Source organism: Protopterus annectens, chromosome 9.part0, assembly GCF_019279795.1.
Source record: "Protopterus annectens isolate FY-2018-M chromosome 9.part0, PAN1.0, whole genome shotgun sequence".
NCBI classification, from domain to species: Eukaryota; Metazoa; Chordata; order Ceratodontiformes; family Protopteridae; genus Protopterus; species Protopterus annectens.
This window is the reverse complement of record NC_056743.1, coordinates 1,037,766,826-1,037,777,939: the sequence shown is the minus strand read 5'-3', so window position 1 is coordinate 1,037,777,939 and position 11,114 is coordinate 1,037,766,826.

The following is an 11,114-nucleotide window of genomic DNA, read 5'->3' as shown; positions in this document are numbered from 1 at the left end:
AACACCGCTTATTTTCATTATACTGTGAAGGTTTATTGTGCTAGTTACCTTATAGCACCCAGGACTATTGCTACTCAGAGAGCATCTGATTTGGCGCTGGGCAGCATCACTGGTTAGGTTAGCTGCAGATTACACCACGTAAGCACACTTCCCTCATCCACTTACACACACCTTCTATTCCTATACTTTCAAGTACACATTAGGGCATGCAGCCATGTATGGGCACTTTCCTGCTATCTCTGCATCCAACTTGGTGGACATGAGTATCCTGAGGCAATGTAATAATTTCTTATGTACTGTGACAACCACTTAATTCTCACACATTCAAATACCGTATGTGAGAGATGTAGTTACACTTTGACATTGTAAACTAGACTCTTACATACAGAAACAAAAAGCAACAAACAGGTTGTCAGCAACTCATATACATCACTCACTGCACCTACAAAGGACCACACACATAGACCCACATATGGGGAGGTGCTCACATGTAATTTACCCAAACTTCAAAGGCCTCTTAAGCAAAGTCTTCAGAAACTCTGCATGTACACAACCAAGACAATTTCCATCACAGCACATAAAGCCACATCTCATTGTGCCTCAACTACCAAGCCCATAAGAAGAAACACTCCATGACCCAATATTCTAGTCATAGGAGAGTCCATTGTGCAGCACACTGATGTCCCTCTTACCAGGCTGGATAACAGGAAAGTTACAGTCATTTGCCTGTCAGGGGATAGGATTCACCAGATCATACAAGCACTCAGGTCACTTATCCCTAAAAGGTGCAAGTATCATTCAGTCATAGTCCACGTGGCATGAATGACCTGAAATGTAACTCTTTGGACTATATCAAGACAGACATGATTGAGCTCTGAGAATACTGTATGTGTCACAGACAGGTATGAGCCTACCACTGACCAGCATTCTACCCCATTTAAGGATGATGCCACAATACCAGCAGAAAATGATCGACTTTAACAATGGGCTTAACTACTGGTGTCATTCCAAAGGGGTGCAATACTTGTCAGCCTGGGAGAACATGGTTGATAGGCCATGTTGCTTTGCCAGGGATGGTCTTCTCCTGCCACCTCTAGGCTTTTCGATACTGGCCAAAACATTATCCACCCATATAGTGCCTTTTTTAGGCACTGGCAAACAGAACACAACATAACAAAGCTACTCAGGACAAGCTAATGGTGTTACTGCTTAATCTTAGGAGCCTCAATAAAACACTGCACTTCATGGAAGCTCTCCACACACTGAAAAGGAAGTTACATAATCATCATATTGTTCCATCTGTGTTGTCCATTTTCATTCTTCCTCAACTGATGGGTTCAGATCTGATCCCTCAAATCTGACTTGGCCGTTGCTAAAGCTCGTGGCAACCAGGAACTCTTGAGCTTCTCTCTTACCCACAATGCACCAACCCCAATTACCTCAGACCTTGTTTGCTGCTTAGAAAAGTAACAGATGGAAATCATTACCCAGAAGCTATATTTATAGCCTTTATATAAATAATAATAATAATAACAATAATAATAATAACAATAACAAATAATAATAATAATAATAATGTCATGTGTGCCCTGTATTACTCATTCTTCCAGAAGCCTTAAGGATGAGGGTTGGTGGGATGGAAGTTGAGGAAGAATGAAAATAAAAACACAGATGGATCATTATGGTATGAATATAATGTCATCTGATGTTGTCAGTTTTCATTCTGTCCTCACACCACAGAACCAACTTGATCCTCTTCCTCTGGAGACCAGATCTAACTTGTAATGAGTAAAAAATAGCAGTCCAAGTAGGTGCTGCACAAGTATCATCCATGGACGTTCTGGACTGAAATACTGAGGAGATTGCCATGCATATAGTAGAATGAACACAAACGTTTTTTGTCAGAGTGATGTCCAATTTATTATATCCAAAGGAAATGTAATTTGTTATGCACTTAGATAGTATGACTTTGGTAACTGATTTACCCAATGTGGGTTCTGTACATGAAACAAATATTTGATCAGATATTCTGATGTTCTTAGTCCTACGTAAGTAAAAACACAACTACATGTGAACATCAAATACCTGTAGTGTATATTCACCGTTGTTAGAAAATTTGGGGAAGAATACAGGCAAATTAATAGACTGAATAATATGGGCATATATTATATCACCGAACGCTTAAAAAAGCGAACGGTGATTAATCAACCCTATGTAAGCGAAAGCTTACAATATCGAACTGTCAAAACAGCGATTTTTTTTCCAAGGGAAAAAAAATAGAAGTTATGTCCTTACCATAACGTTCCATGTGGAGTGTTCATCTCGCCTTTGTTCTTACACATGGGTTCGGAGCCGATCCTCGGCTCCGTGTCGGCCGCTTGCAAGCTCTGCATCGAGAAGAAGCTCGAGACAACCTAATACCCACAATCCCCCTCTGCCTTTACCTTAGATCTAGTTTGCAAGCAAACCAGTAGTCAGAGAGAGCACACTCATGCCAATATCACATATGCACAGAAACTAAGAGTCTATATATATATATACATATATACACATATATATACATGTCAACTATATACACAACAACTGCAATGCAGAAGCAGAATGCCCCAGACCAGGCACCAAACTGAACGTTCTTCCTAAGGGCGGGAGGGTGGGAATGTAAGAACAAAGGCGAGATGAACACTCCACATGGAACGTTATGGTAAGGACATAACTTCTATACGTGATAGTGTTCAATCTCGCTTGTTCTTACACATGGGTAGCGTCCCTAGCTCCTTGTTCCTGAGGAACTCACGGAAGGACGTTCTTGAGCACAGTGGAACCAAAGGTTGCCCTGTCCCTAGAAACCTTGTCTACCTTATAATGAGAAATGAATGTATGTGGTTTAGACCAAGTAGCAGCCGCACAAATAGCGTCTAGTGGTAGGCGGGCTGCATGAGCCAGGGATGTAGACACTGACCTTGTGGAATGTCCTTTGGGTTTGTGCAAAAGAGTTTGATCTGAAGAATCATAGACATAGATGATACAATCAGTTAACCACTTAGAAAGAGTTCTTTTGGTAACCGCTACTCCTTTCCTGTTATCAGCAAAGGCTACAAAAAGTTGATCAGATTTTCTGTGATCTTTTGTTCTATCCAAGTAAAACCTTAGCTGTCTGTGGACATCTAATTTGTGCAACATATACTCCATTTTATTGGAGTGATTCTTGAAGAAAGTGGGTAATTCAATGGACTGATTAATATTGTTAATAGAACAAACTTTAGGAAGGAAGGATGAATTAGTGCGAAGAGAAACTCTGTCAGAGTGAAAGATCAAATAAGGGTGCTTAATGGAGAGAGCTTGAAGTTCAGATACTCGCCTAGCGGATGTAATGGCTACCAAAAGAGAGTCTTCCACGACAAAAATTTCAATGGGCAAGAGGAGGCTGGTTCAAAGGGGGGCAGCATTAACTTAGATAATAATAAAACACAAAGAACCACTGGAAGCACTAAAAAGTCACCCTAAAAGAGCGAACAAAGGAGATGACTGAAGGATTGAGAAACTGAATGAACACCATTCCAACCACCAACCACAGACCATACACATGTGTGTCATGTGTGAGTGATTCGCCGTGGAGATTTCTACAATGTGTTTAATTTCTAACACTAACACTGATGGATGCTGATAGATAATAAGTTTAGACTCCAAGGTGACGTAGGAGATCTAATTGGTGGTCTAATATGAAAAGCCCTTTTAAAAGGCTTTACAAAGTCTGTGGGCCATAACAGGAGCCCCACATTCTTCCACATGGAAATTAGAAATGGCAGCCAATTGAACTCTTAATGTGGCAGGAGAAGCACCCTGATGGAACAAGTCTGTTAAAAACTCTAATATTTTATTCAAAGGAGCTATAACAGGGTCCACTTGCTGTGTATTCGCCCAGAATACAAAGCGCTTCCATTTACTAGTATATGTTTTAGTAGTGGAAGCTTTATGAGAAGCCACTAATATATTCTGAACTGCAGGCGAAAGAAGATCAGACCTGGCTAAGTTGGGAATTGCAGCAGTCAAGCTGCTAGATGGAGGGACAAGAGCGAGGGGTGGGGAGCCCCTGACGAGTGAGTCAATAGATCCGGCTCTGGGTCCAGGATCCAGGGTCCCCAAATGCAGTGTGTCATGAGGAAGGGGAACCAAATTTGACGAGACCAGAATGGGGCAATGAGGATTATTGTCCTGTGTAGGTTTTGGGCTTTCTGGAGAAACTTTGATATCAGGGGGAAGGGAGGAAATGCGTACAGGAGTCCCGGGGGCCAATCGTGAATCAGTGCGTCCCTGGGGACTTCCCCTGGAGGGGGTAATAGGGCAAAGTAGCTCCTGCATTTGGCGTTCATTGGAGACGCAAACAGATCGCAGGAAGGCTGGCCCCACGTGCGAAAAATCTTTTTCGCAACTGACTGTTTTAGGGACCACTCGTGCGGTAACAGTATTGCTCTGCTCAGCCTGTCGGCTATGACGTTGGATGACCCGGGATGTGCATTGCTAGCAGACAGCGACCCGTGGACTCCGCCCATTGCCAGATTCTCATGGCCTCTCTGCATAGCTGATAGGACTTGGTTCCCTTGCTTGTTTATGTACCAGACTACCGACATGTTGTCCGTCTGAACTGCAATAGTTCCCAGAGGAAGAAGGGGAGCAAAGTGTTGCAACGCTAGAAACACTGCCCTCAACTCTAGAACATTGATGTGCAAATTGTACTCTAAATTGGTCCATTCGCCTTGGACTGTCTGTCCCTGAAAGATGCCCCCCCACCCTATCAGGGAAGCGTCCGTGGTCACCGTAACTGTAGGCGTGGGTAGCACAAATGGTCTCCCCTTGGAAAGGTTGCATGTCTGAAGCCACCAGTTTAGGTGTGTTTTGCATGTGTTCGTTATAAGAATCGCGTGTGTTAGAGGCAGTTGTTGGAACGACCATTGTGCAAACAGTAGCCATTGTAGGACTCTCATGTGCAGTCTTCCCAAGGGTATTGCAATAAGAGAAGCTGACATGAGTCCCAAAACCTTCAGTACCAGTTTTGCTGGAGATTTCCTGGACAAGAGAAGAAGACGTATGTGAGTCTGAAGTGAAAGTATCCTTTCTGGAGGAAGTCTTAGAATTAACTGATGTGTATCTAATTCCGCTCCTATGAATAAGATACTCTGTGATGGCTGTAGTAAGGATTTTCCGAAGTTTACGGAAATTCCTAGGTGAATACACAGTTGAAGAGTGTAGTCTCTGGCCTGTACTAGTTGACGCTGGGTGGTGGCAGAAAGGAGCCAGTCGTCCAGATACGGAAACACCTGGAATCCTAGGCGTCTCAAGTGAGACGCTACCACTGCCATGCATTTGGTGAAGACCCTGGGGGCTGAGGTCAGACCAAAGGGCAGGGCTCGAAACTGAAAGTGACTGGCACCCAGCTGGAAGCGCAAATGATCTCTGGATGCCCTGGCCATTTTGATGTGGTAGTATGCATCCTTCAGATCTATTGAGCACATCCAGTCGTCCTTCTGTAAGAATGGAAGGATCGATTGAAGCGTGACCATTCGAACTTTTCTTTCTTGACAGAAGGTATTGAGGTCGCTTAGGTCCAGAATGGGCCTCCAGTCCCCTGTTTTCTTTGGAACTAAAAAGAACCTTGAGTAAGTCCCGAATCCTTTCTGGTCCGCTGGGACTGGTTGGATGACTTTTTTTCTAGCAGCTTTGAAATTTCTATAGCTGCTGGCTCTCGCAGATGGGGCGGTACGTCTGGGAGTCTTTTCTTTGGAATGGGATGGGATAGAAATGGTATATTGTAACCTCTGGTAACCACGCTTTTTACCCACTTGTCTGTAGTTATGTTTTGACAGGCCTGAGGGTATAAAGCTAAGCGACCCCCGACTGCCTCCAGAGCAGGACAGTCGGGCCTCCTCTCAGGAGTGCTGGAAAGGTTTACCAGGGAGTGTATCCCTGTCACCTTGATTCTGCGGACCCCCTCTGCCGCCAGGGCGGCGTCTTCCACCTCTGCCCCTCCTCTGCCTCTAGAAGGGGCATCACCCTGTGTGCCTGGGAAAGATCCTTGGGGTTTTCAAACCACATTTTGCCACCACGTTGCCCTGTGGGGGACCGTCTGGTTGGGGTGGAAAAATGGACTCCGACAGCAGACAGAGTCTTTCCCTCCTGCTCACACCGGGTAAGGGTCTCCTTTACTTTGGGGCCAAAAAGAGTGGCACCGTCAAATGGGGCATTAGTAAAGGAAGACTTGAAGGCTTCCGCAATGAACATAAGCGCATCCAGGATTGTCTGCGAAGAGCAATCGCTGAAGCTGCTGCCCTACTCGAACCTTCGGCTGCGTAAGAGATCAGCCTCATGGACGAGTTCACAATGGATGTAAGGGTATTAAGTTGCGCTGTCACTTTCTCTGAGACAGCAGCATCTGTAGTACCCTGGAGGGCATCTCCCAACTCTTTGACTAGATCCCTCTGTAGTCGTGTAAAGTGGGTCAAATAGTTCAGGGATCGCATGGAAAAAGCCGCTGAACTAAAAATGCATTTCCTATACCTGTCCATAGTCCTAGAATCTTTATTAGGGGGATGGACAGATGAGGAAGATTCCGACATCTCCTTTTTCGTGGCCGCTGCCACCACCATAGCGTCCACTGGAACTCCTTTTGTCAAGTAAGTCTTGTCCTGGGGTGCAGTGATATATTTATTGGGTTTCCTAGGGACTGGTTCCACTGTGTCAGGAGCCTCCCACGCCCTTCGAGCAATAAGTTCCATTAATTCATCGAAGGGCGGAGTGACCCAGGAGGAGGAAGGGCGAGCACCGAATGCCTTCAGCAAGACTGACTCATCCTCAGAAGGGGGAAGGGACTGCCAGTCACCTCTCTGTTTCAGGATCTCCAATATGTCAGAAAAAGAGACATCTTCTGAAGGTGACTTAGGGGACCCTTCTGACTCATCCAAGTCAGTATCGGATGTCAAAGATTCTTGTGGAGAATCTAAGTGTCTCCTCTTACACAACCTTTTCCTAGGGACTTCTTCGTGGGGAGCATCCGAAGAAGCCTCCGAGGAAGAGGGGGCACCCTCCAGGGGTGGCTGAGACACCGGTGCCCGACGCTTGGATGTGGCCGTGGGTGCAGAGGAGGATAACGGCCCTTTATGGGGAGGAGAGGTTGCTTCTACTGATGTGGTTGTCTGGGTAGACAACACCTTCCTCATGAGATCGAAGCCCCGGGTCCCGAGTCGAAGAATCTCCCGGTTCGAAGAAATGGGAAGAATCCCGAGACAGGCACCGAAGGCATCGACCCGAGGACGGAGCCGAATCGATCCGCCGAGGCCCGAGGGAAGAGTCGGAACCAACGCCGGTTCGACTCGGCCCCGGAACCAAGGACAGATCGTCGGCTCCGAGACTCCGGTACCGGGTCCAACGGAGTCGAGGTGAGGGGAACAGACCGAGAAAAGGACGGTTCTGGACCCGAGGGCTCCACAATCAGAAGATCAACCTCTTCCGGCTCCAAAGACTGGACAGGTCTCGGAGGAGGAATGGCTGGAGACAATGGAAGGCCTTCAAGTTTCGACACCAACTGGGTGGAAACCGAAATAAGTTTGGATAGGGCCGAATGCTCCAATAACTTCTGCACCACACGATCCACATCGACATCGGAGAGCTTAGAAGAAGAACGGGTCGAAGGAACCGAAGACGGAGCTGACCTCAATAGAGTCAAGGGAGGGAGCTCCATCACCGGTTCCAAGACTCGAGGCTCAGGAACCGAAACCAGTTGAACACTCGGCCCCGAAGTCTGTGGAACCGGTGATCTAACTTTACTCGAAGAGCTCGGAGCCGATGACTTGGGCTCCGACGTCCTCGATTCCTTCGAGGATTTGGATGCCTGGTCTGAAGCATCCAGAGCCTCCTGAAAGGAAGGTTTTAATAACCCCCTGTCCATGAGTTTCCTGCGCCTATCTGTCATGACCCTCCCACTAAAAGAGTGACAAATTGAACAGTCCTCTTGTAAGTGGAGAGGGCCAAGGCAGTAGACACAGGAACTATGGTTGTCAGTAACTGACATTTTTTGGCCACACTGGCAACGTTTAAAGCCTGATTTAATTTTCTCAGACATCTTACAGGTAAGAGAAAAAGTCAAGAACAGTATAGAGACAAATCCAGTAGAAAAAAGTCGAATCCGATATAAAAGTCAGTCCGGTTGTCAAATTTAAGTAAGGGGTGGAAGGCCCCGAAAAACCCTAACCAGTTTAAGTAAACTTAACGGTACCGAGAATTTCTACCTTACCACACACACATACACTATGTCTACCAAAAAGTACTTTTAGAACAATTTTTCTCAAATATAACAAAAATAAAGTTATATCTTATCTGAAGTCGCTCGAGCTAGATCCCAGTGATGCGAACGCAGCAGCGGCAAACTAGATCTGAGGTAAAGGCAGAGGGGGATTGTGGGTATTAGGTTGTCTCAAGCTTCTTCTCGATGCAGAGCTTGCAAGCGGCCGACACGGAGCCGAGGATCGGCTCCGAACCCATGTGTAAGAACAAACGGCGAGATTGAACACTATCACATTTGCTGTTCCATCAAAAAAAAGAAAAGAAAACAATTGAAAACATTACAATAAATGGGGGGCTTCACCCCACACCCTACTTAAATAGACCAACTACGAGACCGCACTACAGTGCCGAAAATGACAAAGTACTGAAGTGGCCAAGCAAATTCTTTCCCAGGGAAAGAATTAGCTTAAATGCCACTTCGATATTTTGCCGTTTCAGTCTTTTACGTTTGACCGAGACACATTCGAATGAATGCGTCTTCGGTCTTGTAATATAAACCCAATAATATTAGGTTCTGATACCACCTTGGGAAGGAATGATATATTGCTACATAATGTCACCCTGTCTCTATGAAAAATCAAGTATGGGGGTTTTAAGGATAATGCTTGAATCTCGGAAATTCTTCTGGCCGAAGTAATGGCAACTAAGAAAAATTTTTTTCCATGAAAAAAATTTAAGGTCACAGGTAACTTTGGGCTCAAAAGGGGGTTGAGTAAGGAACTGCAGCAGTAAATATAGGTCCCAAGGAGGAGTAGGGTCTTTAAAGGGAGGTCTTAAGAGTAATTTGCCTCTTAAAAATGCTTTGCTTAATGTATGAGATGCTACTGATGAGCCATTTATCCCAACATGAAAATATGATATTGCTGCAAATTGGACTCTAACTGTGGAAGAGCTAGCTCCTTCACCAAAGAGATGTGATAAAAAAATCCAAAATATTATGAATGGGAGCTATAAAAGGATCAATGTTATGTTTTTGGGCCCAAAAACAAATCTTTTCCATTTGCTGGAATATAGTTTCATGGTGGAAGGTTTATGGGAAGACATCAAAATATGACAGACAGGGAAGGAGATCATTGGTTGTCTGGCTATCAATGGAACTGGAGATGCAAGGCAGTCAAGCTTGAGGTTTGCCAAATGTGTGTGTATCATGTCTGTCAGGTGAGACAGAAGGTCTGGATTTGGATCCAGAAACCAAGGTGGATGAGTCATGTGAGGCCAAAAAAAGGGAAGCCAAATCTGTCAAGGCCAATATAAGGCAATGAGGATGACTTTGATTTTCAACCTGGAAGCTGTCTGAAGGATTTGGGAATTAAAGAAATGAGGAGATATGCATACAGGAGACCAGGGGGGGCAATCATGAGGTATAGCATCCCTCAGAGATTCCCCCTCTGAGAGGATTAGGGCAAAGCAGCTGCTGCACCTGTTGTTTAGAGGGGAAGTAAATAGATTGCAGCAAGGCTGAACCCATTGACAGAAGATCTTGTCCACAATTTTCTTGTTGAGGTACCATTTGTGGGGTAGAAGAATTCATCTGCTCAATTTATCTGCTATCACACTGGATTCCCCTGAAATGTGCATTGCTAATAGAAAGTGGTTGGAACAGATCGCCCACTGCCACACCCTAAGAACTTCTCAGCACAATGTGTAGGATTTAGTTCCTCCTTGTTTGTTGATGTACCAGACCACTGACATGTTGTCTATTTGTAGTGCAATATTCCCTAACAGGAGAACATTGTGGAATGCCCACAATGATAACAGCACTGCTCTCATCTCCAGGACATTTATATGCAATTTGGCTTCCTCAGAGGACCAGGTGTCTTGGACTGTCTTCTCCAGATAATTCCACCCCCCCCCCAACTAGGAAGTGTCTCTGATCACTATGGCCCTGAGATGGGGGGAATGAATGTACTGCCTACAAGAACTTGATATAATGAATCCACCATTCCAGGTCTCTTTTGCAGGACTGATTCTTATCTGGTAAGACATAGACTGGTAAAGAATTGACCATTATGTAGCTAGCATCCACTGAAGAATTCTCATTAAAACCTGGCTAGCGGTACTAATTTTTTGCTGCTGTCATTGATCCCAGTGATTGAAGGACCAGACAGGTAAAAACTGTGGCATTGCAGATTATCTTTTTGACTTGTAACCTTATTGTTTGAACTTTCAATAGTGGCAGGGATGCAATAGTAGTTTTCATATTGAGAATTGTTCCGATAAAATCTAGGCTCTGGGTAGGTTGTAGTTGAGATTTCTCATAGTTTATGGTTATCCCCATAAGACAGCAAGTCTGTAAAACCTGTTCTTTTGCCAATATAAGTTAATGCCTGGTCGGAACAGATACGAGCCAGACATCTAATTATGGAAACACTCGGAATACCTGCAGTCTGAAATGAGCTGCTACTACTGCCATGCATTTGGTAAACACCCTGGGGCTGTGGTAAGTCCAAAGGACAGTACTCTGAGTTGCTAATGACTGGCTCCCAGCCAGAAGTGTAAATACCTTCTGGATCATCTGTTCATCTCTATATGATAGTACACATCCTGAAGGCCTATCAAGCACATCTAGTCATCCTTGCCCAAAAAAACAGGAGAGTGGACTGAACCATGACCATCTAAAATTTGTTTTTTTTTTAACTTTCTTGTAGTTTGGTGAGATCCAGAATTGGTCTCCAGTCTCCTGCTTACTTTGGTGCTAAAAGGAACCTTGAGTAAGTTCCAGATTCTATCTGTTCTGGTGGGACCTCTTAGATGACTCTTTTTTCTAGCAGCTTTTGTAT